Source organism: Amblyomma americanum, chromosome 3 (assembly GCF_052857255.1).
Source record: "Amblyomma americanum isolate KBUSLIRL-KWMA chromosome 3, ASM5285725v1, whole genome shotgun sequence".
Taxonomy (NCBI): Eukaryota; Metazoa; Arthropoda; class Arachnida; order Ixodida; family Ixodidae; genus Amblyomma; species Amblyomma americanum.
In genome coordinates, this window is record NC_135499.1 from 170047088 (window position 1) to 170065597 (window position 18510).

Sequence of the window (18510 nt, forward strand, 5' to 3'; positions counted from 1 at the left end):
TTCTCAAGACAGAAACGTTGTCAACTGAAATAAACCTAATATATATCTAAATGAAGTTCGCAGCTCCTGTCTTTCTTATACCTTCGTGCTTTTCTTCCTTTTTTGTCGCACATTAACTGACGCTAATCAAAATTAACGCCACAGATTTAACGCCAAACTATCACAACAGGTACCGCAGATAGAGAGGGAGGTATGAGAGATAGCCAGTCGCTGCCTCCACAGAAGACTACCTAAGTCTGCTGAATCGGTGCTTGAGATACGTAATGAAGCATCCGGGTCACAAATGCAAAGGAGAGACTCAAGCAGTATATGAGCAGCTCAGCTATGATGTCTTGTGAATGCCGATAGAACATTTATGATTAGCCATTAGGCCTTCTGTAAGTTCAAGACTGTCCTACTCGTCACCTTTCGTCCATCTTATCATGTATTACAAATTTAGATCTCTACACATATCCAGAAGTGATTGTCAGGATTTGGTAAAAAGAGCAACCCAACAGCAACGCAGGGGCAGTGCTACACCATAATGCAACTCCGGCAAGATAGAAGCCAAGAAGAGTTGGGATTTCTAGGTTACTAATCAAAACGACATGATGGAATATGAAAGCAGCGCAGTTTCATTAGTATCTTATTCAAAGAACACGCCTCAATTTTTTTTATTAGGGTTGGGCATCTTAAACATATACACAGTGGTCGTCAATGTCAAGAATGGAACCAACTGGGATGAGAGGTAGGAGATAAACAGTTGTTTATTTACAGCGAAAGACAGACCGGTCGGCCTGAAGAAGTCGAGCTCAAAAGTCCGATTTGGAAAGGTTGGATCCTTTCTTCTTTCACTCCCTTCCTTATCCCTTCACTTACGGCGCGGTTCAGGTGTCCAACAATATATGAGACAGATACTGCGCCATTTCCTTTCCCCAAAAACCAATTATTATTATTAAAGGTTGGTTTGTCACACAGAGCGATTTAGCTGAGTACCTGTTTCTCTGGCATTCAGGGGGCACAAAAAGATTTAGTTGAAGCGGCATTGGAGAAGGTTCCAAATATCGAGCTTCTCTCCTGCTGCGAGCTATAACTGCTTGTAGCAAATCGCCGTGGCTTAATTTTTACTTCCAACATTGTTTTACCAACTGAGACTCCGAATTGTGACCTCAGCTCGCTGTGAAGTCGGCGCCACAGTGTGTGCGGGAATAAAGCTACACGTAAGCGGCTTCGTTTTGTTGAAGAGACAAAGGCTACACTGTGATCAATTCATTTCATGCTAACTTTTAGCCAGCCGTTTCTTTTTTATTTTCGAATGAAACGGTGAGGAGGGAGAGGGGTGCAGGACAGGCATGTCTTTGAGCCGAGTACGTGAGTGATCAATGGTAAGAGTTACAGATAAGCATTTGATTCTGCCGGCCGGTGAAGCCACCGATCCGTTGCTGCTTTTCTTTTTGCACCGAAACCTTGACTCCCGCAGACCCACGCCATAGCGACAACGCTTAGAGAGTGGCATTAGTGTGCGAAAAATGTTATTCGCGTTTGACGACCAGCGCGTGTGTAAAACCCCGTGAACTGCGGCAGCGATCTTTGCTGCCGACAGAATATTCACGCTGTAAGAGTAATAAGCAAATGTAGGAAAAGGGCTGCTTGGTATTTCACAAGTACTGCGAACTGCGCTTAAGAGATGCAAGACTCCGCTTCAACGGTTATTCCTCGCGTTTGCCTTCATTCGATTCCTGTACCTTTTCGGCGCAGTCAGAGGTTGTTCTGGAAGGGCAACCTTCGGCGACCAATCATTTATTAAACTGCCACCTGCCACGGTGGGCAGTTTGCGCTCAGTTCGATGGGAAGGTTATGATGACGTCGTAGGACCCCGTGACCTTGATTAGCCAGATAGACAGAGAAGATTAGCCAGTCAGACAGTTTTTTTTTTAATCAGTGAGAGGATGTCTTAGTGCTAGTGCACTAAAGGAAAATCCAAGGAGTAAGAAAAAGTGAAAGTTGCCACGCCTGCCATTATGCCACTTTAAAGAGTACGGATTCCAATTCCTCGGGTGCGGTCTCCGTATTTGCTGGTATAATATACGCGTCCCCCTCATTACTCATTAAAATTTGGGTAGCATTAATTGACCGAAGTGAAATGGCGACATTTTTTTAATGCAATATCACTAGAAGGTTCGGAAAATTCCGCATTGGGTCTGGCATAAAATTTAAAAAAAACGGCACTATGGTCACTCATAAAATTTGCTGATCGGCCGAGACAGCTATAACGCCTCAGTTCGCGCGACTCGCCGCCTACCACAACAGCCACTACCCTCCGCCGCCTCGTCGCTCCACCTCATCATCATCATCATCATCCTCATCATCATCAGCCTGACTACGCCCACAGCAGGGCAAAGGCCTCTCCCATGTCTCTCCAATTAACCCTGTCCTTACCAGCTGCGCACACCGTATGCCCGCAAACTTCTTAATCTCATCCGCAATACACTCCATCTCCTTCGCCGCAAACAGAAGCCTCATCACGGAAAAGAACCAGCGCTGTTGACTGTCATAAAATTGGCTGATTGGTCGGGGCAGTTATGATGTTATCTGGTCACGTGATGTGCCACCTGCCACACCTGCCAACTCTCTCCCCCCCCCCCCCCCCCCGCTCCTCGCCCCACCTGCATCACAGCAAACAGAAGCCTCATTACGTAAAAGACTGCGTTGTGGTCTGCCATAAAATTAGTTGATTTTAATCCTATTTCATTCCCCACACACAATGTAAATGCCCCTACAGTTTTCTTTACAAGAAAACGGGCCTATTATGCAATAGAACGCGGTACCCCTCCCGCTGGGACTCGCGCCTCGCTTGTAATCTGGCGCATTATATAGTATACGAACATAACTCGTGGCCAAAGGACCCCCATAAGGTTGTCCTTGCGAAATAGGAGTTGGTCAGGACCACCACGTAAGCTTCTGCTCAATCTTGAACTTCTTTGTGCACTTGTTGTACGAGGAAACGGGTTCTCGTCTTTGGCAGCAAGTGTCCAGCAAGGATCGCTTGCCACAAAAGTTGTTCACAATTCTTTTTTTTTTCAGCCAACTAGGGAGGGCTGGGAGGTGGCCCTGTCCAGCTCGGACCCGGAGGCCCAGCGGGCCCTAATCCAGAGAGCACGGGCAGCAGCAGCGGCCAATGGCGCCCCGGAACAGAGACTGCCACCCAGCACAACGACCATCCCCACCTCCAATTTCCAAATCAGTACAGTCCTATAATAAATGTTTTCTCCTCCTACACATCGCTTCGTGTTTCGGTCTATCGGTGGCGCAGAAAAATGACTCGGTGGGAGAGCGTCAGAAAAGTACGTTACGAACATGCGTCGTGAGCGCTGTAGACACCAAGCAGCATTGCCGTCCCCACGGTGCTCATCATTTTATTCATAGTAGGAGGACAAATAAACAACATCAATACCCAAACATCAGCTTGCTTTTGAACTCTGTAACGTCAACTGTCGAGTTGACCTTCTTTGAATTAAGTGCGCGGTGATTGCGTCATCACGCCTCGAGAGCAAAGCATGAGACACATGGAGGTAATACATTGTTATTGGTCGCATATTGATAACGTTATTGAAATCTCAAAGAGAAGAAACAAATGTTCTGCGCACGATTTACGAATGGTGTTCCCGTTCTTTTTTCCTTCGCGTGTGATGACATTGTTCTTCATTTTTTTATGCGTGTCGCTTATTCGGGTGGTCGTATCACTACGTGACGTGAGGCTCACTTATCGCTTTGCGTTAGTGCTATTAGCACTCGTTTAATATTTGTAGCGACAACATGGAAATGAAAAATAAGCACTCAAGCCTGTCCTATGCATCTCCAGCCTGGCTTCCAGTTCTTGTGACGTTAATCAACGTTGCGCAATTGCAACATCTTATTGAAAGGTCACCGGCCCATAACGACTTACTAAAGACGACGTGGGAGATGTTTCATACTCAAGTTCAAGATAATTGACGGCGACATCGCCGAGGCGTAAGTGCAGGGTATTCCGTGTAACTGGAGCTAACCTTTTCAAGCAACTTCCCGGTGTCGTAAGAAGCAGTACTAAAATGAAATCCAACCAGCCAATTCAGCAAGGACCAACAAAATGCCCTTTTAAGTGAGGCAAAGACTGAGTGCTTTCAGGACGTCATCTTACTATGATTACTACTAATTGCTGTCGCCACACCACCCCAGCGTGCGGTGAGGATTCCGGGAGCTTTGTTTTCAGCATTATTTCATTTTCGGATCTGTACGCATCGCAACCAACGCTCAGCATTCTCGTCTTGTTGCTTCGTTCACAACATACCTGGGCTTGCTTGACAGCCCAGCCTATTCGCAGAGGCCCTGCGCAAAATCAAATGTATTACCAATAGATATCCAATGGATATACCAGCATGCATACGGGTATTAGCACCCGCAAGACTGCCAGTCATCTATAGCTGCGATAGACAGCGCGTGATCGAACCACTTGTGAGTGAGAACTAACGGCGTTTGATTGCTGCAGTCGTGGCTAATGGTGGATTCACGACGCCATGGCACCGTGATGGTTTCACGAAAGGACCGGCGACTCGCAGTCATTTGCGTAAGAAGGGAGCTTATACGACGTACTCAACCTCCCCCAAAGACAGCTCGCGCCCTTCAATCAAGCGGGCATATATACCTGCCTGAGCAGGTGCCGCTACCGACGGGCTTTGTGCAGACCCGAGGCTCGAAATTAGGCGAGCCTCGGATTTCGTGAGGATGTAGAACGGACGAAGTGAAAAGAAAATTGCTCTGACATATTTTGTTTAAGCATACACATCCTAATGGTTAGAGAGTGTTGATAACAATTTAACTTCGTTTATTGCGTATGCGCTAGGTACTTGTTCCCTTCGAGTCGGACAGCAGTGATGAGGTGATTGGCAAAAACGCCCGCAGTGATATTTCGATGTCCATTGAAGATCACAGTCTAAACGAGTTCGGAGCTCTCCACGATGATGCGCTTCAAATTCGCAGTGATGGTTAGGCACGCAAAGAACAATTTTTCAATCTTTTTGCCGGGAGTTTTTTTTTTTACGCTCTTTTTCATTCTTTAATGTCCCGTCTTTCTTTCTTTATTTATTAGTTACCTTCGTTCTTTCCTTCCTTATGATTTCTTTTCTTGGCTCGTACTTTATTCATTCATCTCCCTCCTTCTCTATCTGCCTCCTCTAGTAATGCTCTCTTTTCCTTCCTCCTTGTTTACACCTGTTCCCAAGGTATCTGACGTCACTGGCACTGGATGGCATTGCCTGCGTAATCAGTATCAGAGGTCTTTCAACGCCAGTTTTAGTGATCACGATTCACCCCACAACATCCAGATCAGTCACTTGATGGTTTATTCGCGACTGACTTTCAAACCGGCTAGTCGGTTCGGTTAACGCGCAAGAAATAAGCTACTTACGTTTCTTTAATATTCTAGACGTCGTTGCTGCGCTCAAGTATTCTTGCCGCAGAAGGATAGCTGGCGTGACTGACATCTTCGTTTGCTGGCAGCACGCTCAGAAAATATAAAGCAACTAAGCGGAATCCCGCGGAGCTAATTAGAGAAGATTAGTACGTGGTTGTTTTGTAAATGTTCGGTCAACAGACGTCATCTTTGAGGCACCTAAAGTTTTGTCTGGGAGACCGTTAGCTAGAGTTTTCTGAGTTTTGTGGACCATTACACACACCCATGCACCAGCGTGGATAACGAGGTACGCGTAGTGCTATATGGCTTGATAATGAGCTCGGCCCTCCATGGTTTTGTAACATTCACGCAAATCTCAGTACACGCGCGCTTTTCCATTTATCCTCCATCGAAATGCGGCTGCTTTTACCGTGATCGAGTGAACGAACTTGAGATCACCAGTAGAACTCAAAACCCATACAGTTCCAGCTAGGCACTGCGAGTACTGTAAGCGCATGTGTATGAGCAGTAGCATTGAGGAACTGCAGTGTTACAGTAAAAATTACGGCAGTCGTCAATATGTTGCATGCGCAGAAGTCATTGCTTATAAGTTACTTGCGCCGCAGTGCACAGCACTAACCGTGGCTAGTCTATGCTTAAATGCGACTTTTTCAGAGACTGTTAGAATAGGGTGAGCCTATAGGACGGAGGCAACGCCCCGCCCTCCGGTTATTGTCCTGCGCATGCGCACTGGCGCTCCGCTATTCCCCTAACCGTTACGGTCACCCTATTCTAAACGTCTCTATTACCATTTTGACCCGCCATTTTTTTTTGTTTCCATCGAAATGAAATATTTTTCTGCGTAAATTTTATACTCAGGTCTTAAGAAAGACAATTTGTAGGTTTCCCAGCGAAAAATATAGCGGCAGATTTTTCTGCAGGGATGTACAAAATATCGTAAAAAGTGTCGTAATTGATTGAAATAGCAACATCGAAGTGCCGCGATTTATAAAGTAAACACCGAAAGTATTGTGGATATAGTATATATTTTTAAGGTGAACATCAATTTTAAATTCCTAAAAAATATAAAGATATTACTACTGGTGGCCAATATGTCTGCACAATAATGGCGGACAATGTGCTACCCCGCTCAGTGTTTCGCGAAATATTAGAGCGTAAGCACACTACGATGGGTACCAACCCCGAGCAAAATCGTCCGTTGACTGTTCCCTTGTCCGCAGTTGGCCTAGCACGAGCGCTCTGTCCCGCGGCACTGCCCACTCATCGTCGTTTCTTATTTACTGCGCTCACTATATGGCAAAAAAACAGCTTCTTTGCGAGACGGGGGGAGGGGGGTGAGGGGGGGGGGCTTAGAGCTCCCTTTCCCAAAATTCTTCGCGAGACCAGATAGATAAAGAGGAGGAGGGAAAGGCAGGGATGTTAACCAGAAAGGGGTTCCGGTTGGCTACCCTGCACTGGGGAAGAGGGATTAGGGGACTAAAAGGAGGAAGAGAGAAGGGAAAAAAGGCATAACACACACACACGCACAACGCTGTCACAATTTGTCACTCAATCCAGTCGCTCTCAAGTAGGCAAAGAGTGCCTTGTGTGCCTTGAGGGCAGTCGATTCCTGTGGCCACGGACCGAGGATCTTTTGCTCTGTTAATGGGCAAGGGTCGAGGCTGTCCAGGGCACAACACAGTGTATGTCTTGCACTCGCAAATGCAGGGCACTCACAGAGAAGATGAGCGATGGTCTCCTCACAACCACAGCTCTCACAGGCAGGGCTGTCGGCCATCCCCATCCGGAAAGCATAGTAATTGGTAAATGCAACACCGATCCATAAACGGCATAACAGTGTTGCGTCGCGACGTTCTAAGTTACGTGGAAGACGAAGGCGCAGTTCAGGGTCCAGTGCCTTGAGGCGGAGGTTGCAAAACTCTCCCGTGTTCCACGCTGAAAGTGTGAGCTCCAGCGCCAATTTCTAGCGAGTACAACGTAATTCGCATAGAAACGCGAAAATTAGGTCTTCGAGAAAATAAGCCGTTTACAGTATGCGAATGTCCTTAAACTTAATTTAGTGGGTGCGCCTTGTTAATCGCTGTTAGAACAAGATATAGTGTCTTTCTTGGCATCTCTCAACTTTTTAGGCCAACTCTCTTGACATCTCTGAAGTATTTTATTCATTCATCCGGGGCCGCCGCGGTGGGTCAGTGGTTATGCCGCTCGACTGTTGGTCCGAAAGACGCGGGTTCGATCCCGGTCGCGACATCCTAGTCGAAATTAAGAGGAAGAAATAGGCTTGGGCAGGGCATGTAATGCGAAGGCAAGCAAGCCGCTGGACCTTAAGGGTAACGGAGCGGATTCTAATAGAAGGCAAGCGTAGCAGGGGGCGGCAGAAAGTTATGTGGGTGGATGAGACGGTGGTTGCAGCTGGCAAAGGACAGGGTTAATTGGAGAGACATGGGAGAGGCATTTGCCCTGCAGTGGGCTTAGTCAGGCTGATGATGATGATGACACACAAGGAGCAATTTCACAGTGGTCGGCGGCTCTAATTATGCGGACATCTCGTCTATCTCCATGTCTTCACTCCAACTTTTCCGATAGGAATCTTGTCAGATCGATGGGCCCGGCTGGCACCTCGATATGGTTGCATCTCCTTACAAAAACAGCCTATGTATACTGTCTATATATTTCTCGTAGATATGAGAAGATATATTATAATATATGATAGGCACATTTCCTTTCGTCTCAGGCATTTGCCCTGCAGTGGGCTTAGTCAGGCTGATGATGATGATGACACACAAGGAGCAATTTCACAGTGGTCGGCGGCTTTGATTATGCGGACATCTCGTCTATCTCCATGTCTTCACTCCCACTTTTCCGATAGGAATCTTGTCAGATCGATGGGCCCGGCTGGCACCTCGATATGGTTGCATCTCCTTACAAAAACAGCCTATGCATACTGTCTATAGATTTCTCGTAGATATGAGAAGATATATTATAATATATGATAGGTACTTTTCCTTTCGTCTCTTCATAGTCTACAGAATAAATTCTACTAAAAGTGTACGGTCATAAATCTATACATTGTCCTTAGACTGTCTCTAGGATTTGCATTGCGTAGGATTAGTTTATCGGAGTCGACTACAGAATGTGTACAGGCTGCAGAGACAAAAGTCTATGGACAGTCTACAGACTGTCTAAAGAAATTTTTGTAAGGGAGTGACCTGCTAGATGAACGCCCATTTATTTGTAACCTTCAGTTCGAGCTCCCGTCTCCCCTCACAAAAGCTGCGCCCTGTCTGACCGACCTACACGCATCCGTAGGTCGACGGTATTTTATAAATAGCGTGACAAGCGCACAATCGGTGTGCATGTTTTCTCAGAACGCAGCCCACGCTTTGTACTTTACAAAGGGCGCGAACGAAGACAGAGGGGGAGATAGTCGATCATTGTGGAAAACCGGGACACAGGGACAAGACACAAAGATCACAGAAAGGCGCAGCGCTGTTTAGCGCGCGGAATCAGTGCGTTACTTCTTTGTGTTTCGTCCATGGACGATGGTTCTCCTCAATGAACTTCTGCCAACTCGCCCAGCGAGCCGAGAATGCCGGAAAAGAGGGAGAGGAGAAGAGGTGCAATTTTGAGCTGAGCTGTAGTTCTTGAGCCTGGCATGCACGCACGCTGTCGTGAGGGACAGCTGGAGCAGAAAATAGGGCATCGGGTGGAATTCGGGGCAGCTGCTAGCTGGCGCCGCTAAGTCATGTGGCCTCCGCCACTTCAGTGGGAGAAATCGCATTTATTGGTATAACTAATCGTAGAGAAAACGAACTGGCTTTTTTCTAGCGATGTGCAAACTGCGAACAAGTCGAATTTGCGTCGTCTCGATGCATTGGCTAACGTTTTTTCCAAACCCAAAGTTTCAACAATAAGCGTCTGCAAAAACGACGAAAATTTCGAGCCCTTTTAGGGGACAGAAACACAACGTTCGAAGAATCTAAAACTATAATCGCCTTCTTACAACTGTTTCGAACACAACAGAGACGACTCAACTTTTCGATGATTCAATGTCGTTTTCATCAGAACGGTAGAAAAAATGTTCGAAATAGCCATTTTCACAACGCAGTTACCCCATTTCACGCTGCCGGGCAATAATAAAATGCATTCACACACGAGTGGCAATATGGCAATACAGTTAAACCTCGTTATAACGAAGTTGAAGTGACCTGCGATTACTTTGTTATAGCCGTAGCTTCGTTATAGCCCGTGTTGACCGAGGTTCCCAGGGGAATTCTTTATATCCATTATTTAGTTATAAATCGTTTCGTTATAACGAGTTCCGACTTTATATGCAAACAGGTGATCAATGCGCCTTATCAGAGCAGTGGGCCGAGATCTGCGTTGCTCAGGAAACGAAGCGACTCCCGTTACGGCCTGGAGAGTTTTCTAAACCTTCGTTTAAATGCAAGAATAAGGTCACGTGATCCAGAGTTTCAAACATTGCAGGTGCATGCCAGCATGTGTATTGTGTTGTACTGTGTCGGGATTAATACCGACCATTGGAAGTGAAAACTATACGTTTAGATGTATCTTCATTGCACCCCTTCAAGGAAGCATCTTACCGCCAGCGACGAGATTTCTCGTGTACATACAGACGTGTAATTGTCTGCAAGCATGACCATGAAAGAATGACTCAAAACAATTTAAAGGCATAAAGAGCTTCTTATGTTATCGCAATGCCAACATATAATGTAATTAGATGTCCCTGTGAATATTTTTTGTTGTAGTAATGTACCGATTGTACAATGAATCATCAACTTTGGCGAATTACTTGCTTGGACCCGCTCTTTGATTAAAGAAAAGCTGAGATCCGCCGCGGTGGCTCAGTGGTTATGGCGCTCGGCTGCTGATTCGAAAGACGCGGGTTCGATCCCGGCCGCGGCAGTTGAATTCCGATGAAGGCGAAATTCTAGAGGCCTGTGTACTGTGCGATGTCAGTGCACGTTAAAGAACCCCAGGTGATCGAAATTTCCGGAGCCCTTCACTACGGCGTCCCTCATAGCCTGAGTCGCTTTGGGACGTTAAACCCCCATAAACCATAAACCAAACCAGAAACGCTGAAATAAAGTTTCAAGCACAATTTGGCGTTGTTTAAAAGTCACGTTTCTGTACCCTGTCACGATACATAAATTTCTTGGCTACTGCACTCACACTAAACGCCTTCGTCCTAAAATAAAGAGCCTTGACCGCTTGCCTCCCGTAGGCGCACACTGTTTAAATTTTATCTTCCATGATAGCAAATTTTCAGCCACACGCAGACATTTGGTTGCATAAGTAATGAGGGGCACATATAGAATCCACAAATTGGTTCAGTCACCACTTTGCCCTTACGATCGCGTTACGATTGCCTTCGAACATACGTGAGCTGTGATCCGAGGCCGTTATAGGCGCCGCCTACCGGCATTTCTCTTGAAAAGCTGGATACATTTTTTTAGCGTGCACAGGGGAGGTCCTGTCAAAGCGGAGGTCGCCTTAGTCTTTCTTCCTGCGGTTGATTGTGCAAGCGAGTAAAGTTATTTCCATGTCGCTGGTTTTTAACTGCAAAGAGAAATCGTAGGTCTATGTCTTCATTCTACTTCTTCTCATGGCATTTAAGTAAAACACGAAATCAACCCACGCAAGCTCTGACTGGCCTTTATGTCTGTCGCCATTTTCACTTGTCGGTAACGGGGCCAGCGACGGCTTATTTTTCGTTTTTTTTTTCTCGTAACGCTTGCACCAGACGGACACACACAGACATTCTGAGAAGACAAAAAGAGCCAGAAAAAAAAGAGAGCTCAATGAATCGTTGCGGTCACAATCGGGGCCGCGCACTCGGAGGCAGCAACAAGTGCGGGTGCGCATACCGCACATGACATGCCTGACTTTTCCGTATTGTCACTCCGCGACCCCAGAAGCACGTAGGCTGAAGGGCGCATATCACTGGTGATCAAACATCGTCCCTGTTGCCAAGCTGCGTTTTTGCGCGCGAGAATCGTATAACATTCGCTTCCCCCCCCCCCTCCTTTGTCTCAGTGCTCACATCCAGATCATTTTACAGGGCAATTTTACACAGTTCCCACAGAAGTAGCCATATCATACACGTGACGCAATAGCGGAATTGCCTCACGCACATATACAGGTATACATGCGTTTTCCTCCCCTTCAAGAAGCCACCCGTAGAGTGGTAGCCACCTTACGTGTCGCACCGAACGGCAGGCAGGCGAGGAATGAGAAGCCTTGAAAGAAGCACCTAAAGGACTGTAGACATCAGGTTTTTACTTGCATGTATCACATGTCCAACATTCTAAGACAAAAAATTTGAAAATTGGAAAAATTGTGCGACACTGTTATGGAAATATTGAAGGTAATGGTCGATTCCTCTGATTTGTAGCAAAATCTTTCTTTTAAAGTGTGTCCATCGCTCGCATCGAACAGTTGCGACTGCCATAAAAAATCATCTTTAGCTTTTGACGATAGCAGAAATGTTAATAGAAAAAAGAAGATACAAGACTGCCGTCGGGTGATCTACGGATATATTGATTATTATAGTGAAATCTTACATTCTGTGAAAAAATTGTGTTCATAAATGTTTTCCCGCTCAAAAATCCTTTTGTCCAGAATTGTTGGGTATGGATATACATGTATCACTCCATGATATTGGCTTAGGATCACTAAATAATTTATAATTGAATTTCTTCTTGACGCCGATTTGGTTTCAGTTTCATCAACCGAACGATGGCTGTGACGTGTAGTTGACCTTTGGGTAGCGTGAGGATTGAAAAAAAAACTGCAATATAACTGTTAAGCGTCGTTTGTTATCATTGCGGCTGTTGAAGCAGGATGTTTTAAGTGTTATAGTGAGTTAAAACTACATATCGGCGTTTATATTGCTGTTCTTGTCGTCCCTTGCACGACCTAAAGGTCAGCTACACGTAACTACCATCGTTCGGTTGATGAAACGGAAACCGAAACAGCATGAGAGAAGCTTAACTGTAAGTTCTTTAGCGGTCGTAGGCAAATTTCACACGGTAGTCCGTGCATTCTAACGTGTAACGCATCATTTGAAAGAAGAAAACACGCAACTAAATTTAGGTGCTATAGTCATTTAAAAGTCGGAAAGGGTGCTGAAGATGCTATTTATTTCACGCTCATATTTCGCTATGAAAAACTGAAATAAAATGCAATATGATGAGCTTTACGCAATCACGTGAGACGTGAAATAGAGAACTTTTTACTGCCTCCTCAGAATTTAAGTTTTATGAGGTATAGTAATACACTCGTCAGGGCACGTGTTTTCACTTCTCAGCTGCATACATTTCCAATAGGGTAACTATTTATTTGGTAACGCTTGTTTATGTTCCTCAACTATCTTCATGCCATCTAATGCCAATGCTTCCTCTCTTGCACTAAACTTTGTGATGAATGCGCTCGAGCTCCGGAACATACCCACAGCTTGGATGCCCCGTTTCTCATAATCAGGTACTTTTCCTGGCTAACACAAAATGCTGCGCGATGCACCCGCTATCAGGGCCGTCAAGCCCATCTTGCGGATGACTTCCGAACCCGAGTAGCTCGGCGTTTCTTTGAGATAAACCCTGACGCTTCAAACTACCATGCACCGCCACCCCGTCGAAAATCGTTGTAGCGTGGCATCTCTCAGAACTTCACCGAACGCGCCCCTGACATCGTATACCAGGCCCCCAGACAGCAGCGCGCTTCATAGGGAGTGCCACTACCCCTTTCCGATAAGTTTTCGCAGACAAAACAATAAAATCACCCATTTTTTTTTTTGCGCAGAAAGTATTGAAAACAATCGCCCCCCCTCCAAGAGTCACGGATAGATCCACCCCTGCACCCAGACAAAAAGCGAACATGCCTTGATTTTTCTCCAAAGGGAGGCCACCGCGTGCTCCCACAAAACCTTCTTGCGCCGCCTGCCTCGTCTCAGGCCACCATTGCCTTCCCTCTCACGAGGAGGCAGTGGAGTAGGACAGGATCGCTGACTGCAGCGCAGCGCAATGTGTTTGACACACGCTGATTTCTTTATGTATGTATGTATGTATGTATGTATGTATGTATGTATGGATGGATGTATGTATGTATGTATGTATGTATGTATGTATGTATGTATGTATGTATGTATGTATGTATGTATGTATGTATGTATGTATGTATGTATGTATGTATGTATGTATGTATGTATGTATGTATGTATGTATGTATGTATGTATGTATGTATGTATGTATGTATGTATGTACGTACGTACGTACGTACGTACGTACGTACGTACGTACGTATGTATGTATGTATGTATGTATGTATGTATGTATGTATGTATGTATGTATGTATGTATGTATGTATGTATGTATGTATGTATGTATGTATGTATGTATGTATGTATGTATGTATGTATGTATGTATGTATGTATGCATGCATGCATGTATGTATGTATGTATGCATGTATGTATGTATGTATGTATGTATGTATGTATGCATGCATGCATGCATGCATGCATGCATGTATGTATGTATGTATGTATGTATGTATGTATGTATGCATGCATGCATGTATGTATGTATGTATGTATGTATGTATGTATGTATGTATGTATGTATGTATGTATGTATGTATGTATGTATTAATTTATTTATTGATCAGTTTTTATTTCCATCAGATATGACGTTTCTCCCAGCCCCCGGCACGCAGGCCTGGGAGACGGGGAGTTGCGCGTCCGCGGTTAGATGCTGGCTGGCAGTCCTTGACACACGCTGAAAAAGCAACGCTGGCGCAACGAGCTTAACGTTTCCCTGTCTTCTCTCCCTGCACTCTCCTCCTCTCGCCGACATGCCTTTGTGCCCGTTTTACCTCTACTGCCACCTTCCTCAAAGTCATGATTAAGTCTGCGCGAGGGCAACGGACGGAATTCCTCTCGGGCGGCTACGTTTTTATGGAGGAAAAACGCTTAGGCGCCCGTGTGCTGTGCGATGTCAGTGCACTTTAAAGATCCCCAGGTGGTACAAAATTATTCCGGAGCCCTCCACTACGGCACCTCTTTCTTCCTTTCACTCCCTCCTTTCCCCCTTCCCTAGCGGTGCGGTTCAGATGTCCAACAATATATGAGACAGATACTGCGTCATTTCCTTTCCCCAAAAACCAATTATTATTATTATTAACCACCGGAACGTGACTGGCGAGGCGGCATCTTTCGACCAGATCCACTGGTTTTGGAGTCACTGGAAAGTTTTTCAGAGTACCGCATTCGTTTTCCTCGTGCCGCCGGGCCCTTTCAACGGCTCTGGGCTGTCCTATAAAGCCAGCATAATTAAGTCCACAAGTTGCTGCTTAAACAATGTTCAAAAATTCTCGTTTCCTGTTTCTTACAAGTGTTAGTTCAGGATATCGTCGCTTTGAGCTGTGCCAGCCATATACGCATATGTAGGGTTTTTTAAATTATCGCCTAATATAATTACGTTGTGAGGGCACACAAACCTGGAATCACAAAGATGATTGTCGCACTGGATACACTAGGCAGCGGCTGCCTTATATCTTTTAAAGTCGGAAGCTTGGAGAGGAGGAGTGCAGTACTCTGGCAAAGCTTCCAGTGCCTCCACCACTTGTTAGGTCGCGACGCCCTATGTGGGATGCGAGAAGAAGCTCCACTCCATCTAAGCACAAGAAAAGTGATCTTATCAGCAGAGTGGGCTCTTTAGCTTATTTCACTCCTTTTAGAGAAAACGCATCGACCCTGTTCACGGCCAACTGTCTGCCACGAGTACGTGTGCGCCGCGGAATAAGTGATTAACACAACACAAATACCGTACGACTCTTACGTGCACTACTGAGACAGCGTAAGTTTCGCTACTCGGTCTGCATGCGAAAATTGTGTCGTCCATTGTCTGCAGCGGAGAGAGAATGTTCCCTATTAAAACGGCCGTTGTCAAGATTCATAGCACCCTCAAAGCGTATATGAAAGTGCCGTCACGAAGGCCGCACGCGTCGTCCGGCGGTGGCGTGGCGTATGGTCGCATTCGCACAATGCATTTCCTGAAATTTCTTCGCCGTAGAAATCCAGCTTTCCACACATTTTCTCCGGTAAGGAGTAACAGGCTTCTCTGAGCCCCCTCCCCCCATTTTCCTTCCCCCATTCTTTAAACCAACCACTGTCTTGGTGCACGAATGTTCCACGAACCGAAACACGGCTGTTCTCGCGGAAATCGACAGGATAAAATTTCCTAAAGAAGCGGTGCGGGAAAAAAAAAATCGGCAAAGAAATCAAGCTTTCCATCGTTTTCCGACAGATGTTTCCTCTGAGGGAACTCTTCGCACCCTCCCCCCCCCCCCCCCCCTAATTAAATCAGCCACTTCCAGGGTGCCCGAAGATCCCACGCAGCACAGCATAGTCGGTCTCGCAAAGCTCGACAGCATGCCATTATACCAAGCGAAGTGCTAACGATTTAGTGATCGCATGGCAGCTTTGACAGTGTAAAATTTCAATACGGTGTGGCGTGCATAATGTGCTGTCGAATAAATACGACTTCGCAGGTGCTGAGAACCTGCATGTTTTTACAAAATACATATCTGAAAGGAAGTGGCTTTGGAAACGATTGCTCAGGTGACAGCGATGAAGGGAACGCTGCAACAGCAAGAACAGCTGAACTCTTCAATCATACCTGTTGCTAAAATCGCCGGAATCAGGCGAGTAATTTTCCATAAGAAAATCATACTGAACTCCATTTCCGCGGCGAAAATAAATATAAAGATGCACGTTTCAAAACCGGGCACCTGTGGTATATTAAAATTCCGCAGGTAAAGGCAAACTGTCTGGCCATGTGGAGAAAGTGAGGCAGTTATGCGCCTTTCCTTTTCTCAAACAGATCCGGAGGCTGAAGATACGTGCAAAATACGATGCGCACAAGTCATAAAAAACTACGAAAGCTGCCCGCAGAACGATGTCTCGCCGGTGTCCACGAGGAACTCGATGATCGAATATTTGAGAAACCGAAAGCGCGTTTCTAAAAACCTCTTTTTTCAGTTATTTAGCTTGTTGGTGGTACCTTCGCTGCCACCCATAACCGGCGGAAACACTCGTGATTTCGTTTTCTTTTAAACTAATAATATTTTGATGCGACCTGTACATTTCGTCGTAAAATTCTATCTTTATCATTTAGTGCAAGAGAGCAATCATGTCTCGGGCCATCAGAGCCATATTCGCATTCAGCTCACATTTCGTATAATATCTTTCCCGTCACATTTTTGCTGGAGCTTTTTGTAACCGAACTTATGCGCCCTCTTTTCATAATTATCCTGGCCATGAGAGCACAGTAAATAAATAAATCTTAGGCAGCTTTAGTGTAAAGCAAATAAGAACGCTTGGTGTCAAAAACAAAAAGGTTCCCAGTTCGCACACGCGTATGGAGCTTGGAACTCTTTTTTTTTCTTTTTGCGAGCATCAAGAGATGTTGAAATAAAGTACTACATTCCATCCGGGTAGCGTAGTAATCGAATTTTTTTTGCGCATTATTTATTTAAAGGGTCGTTCAATGACTTCACATTTCTGAGCTGTATGAATAAAGAGATTAATTTCGAATAAACGGCCTAATGTCTGACGAGAGTGTTAGCATTTATAACCATACTCAGCTATTAGAATGTAGTCATGAGCCAGCTGCGCGCAGGTTGTTTCTGTCGTTCACTTGATACGTTCAGCTGTAGACGAGAACTTTGTTTAACAGGCATGTGTACTATAGTTATCAATTGCCACTTTTTGTTCTTTTTTAGAATGGAAACGTTTCTTCGCCGTCCCACTGTATAGAACATGTCACTGCTCGCACAAAGCACTGTATCAGGATCCAAGTGCTGGCGAACAGTGCTCAGTTCAGAATTGAACTGTCCTCGGCGGCCGCAATCGATCCCCGTGACATGTTTCTAATTCCTGAAAAGAAACTTAAAGCGCCCGTACTTGGAAAAACATGTAGCGAATGCACACGCATGCTCCGCTCAGCAGTCTCATCAAATTTTAAACGCTCTATAATTTGTCCCAGTGGAATGTAAGCGCGCTAAAAGGATGCCAGGGATATCTAATGCCGTGGCCTTTTTGTTTAGATCTTAATAGGCATCCATGTATTTTGCTTTGTTTTCCTCACAGCATGGATCACGCACCTTTTCTGCAACAGAAGAAGCGGAAGGGCGGTTAATAATGTCGCGCCAGATTTTTAATGACAACAGGACAGTGAGGAAGAATGCTGTGCTTTTAGAGTTCATAATTGCGGATATGAAAGGCGAAGCTAAGAGGCAACTCGAGGCATACGCACACAAAACATCTGTCGCTGCGCATGCGCTGAGAGTTTAGAGCCCTTGACGACTGATTGATCATTCGAACACTGCAGCTATATGCTATACGTATGACGCCAGTGGCAAGAATGAGCTCGCGCGTATTTGCCGCTCGGTGTTCGTATAGTTGTCAGCATTGTATCGACTACAGCGACGACATGTCTGGAATGAAAACTTTCTCCCGGCCATCAGGCAGTCACATCTACCATGATCACAACCTCTGTCTTATTCTGTTTCCTTTGAGTTCTTTCAGCTGTTCTTAGCGCGCTGCGTGCCTTTCGCCAGTATAAAGCTCACTCAATGAAGAGCCGGCCTTTTAACGTTCACAAACACCGCACGTTGTATTTTCGTCACTTCTAGTAAACATTGTTTTTATTTTGCGATTCCACAAAACAACCTTCGCGCTTCCCGAATGAAAACATCCCTCTCTATATTTACGTGGATATCAAATCATTAAACGCGTCAGGCCAAGATGGTGTAATAATCCAAGAACCACGCATGCCAAGGCAAGCTTTATTTGACCAGCTTGAACGCGAGCACACCAACGGCTGCTTTAGGCGCACGACAAATAACTGGCCGGTCCATATACAGCGTTTCTTCGTGGAAAGATAAAGAGAAGCGAAGTAAAGAGCAAAGAAGATGACCGGTCATCGAGGCTTTGTCACATAATTTTCTACTATCACTGGAATACGGCTGAGCGGCACCCTCTACATATTGCGCACTCATC

General features: G+C 45.5%; 2 protein-coding genes across 2 annotated transcripts in view; one reads left to right on the forward strand and one right to left on the reverse strand.

The window, feature by feature from the left end:
- LOC144124250 (progranulin-like) overlaps positions 1-18510 on the forward strand; it is a 343413-nt gene that overhangs the window by 193752 nt on the left and 131151 nt on the right. The gene's annotated exons all lie outside the window — the stretch shown is intronic.
- LOC144125396 (uncharacterized) overlaps positions 1-18510 on the reverse strand; it is a 52918-nt gene that overhangs the window by 3964 nt on the left and 30444 nt on the right. The window lies entirely within an intron of this gene.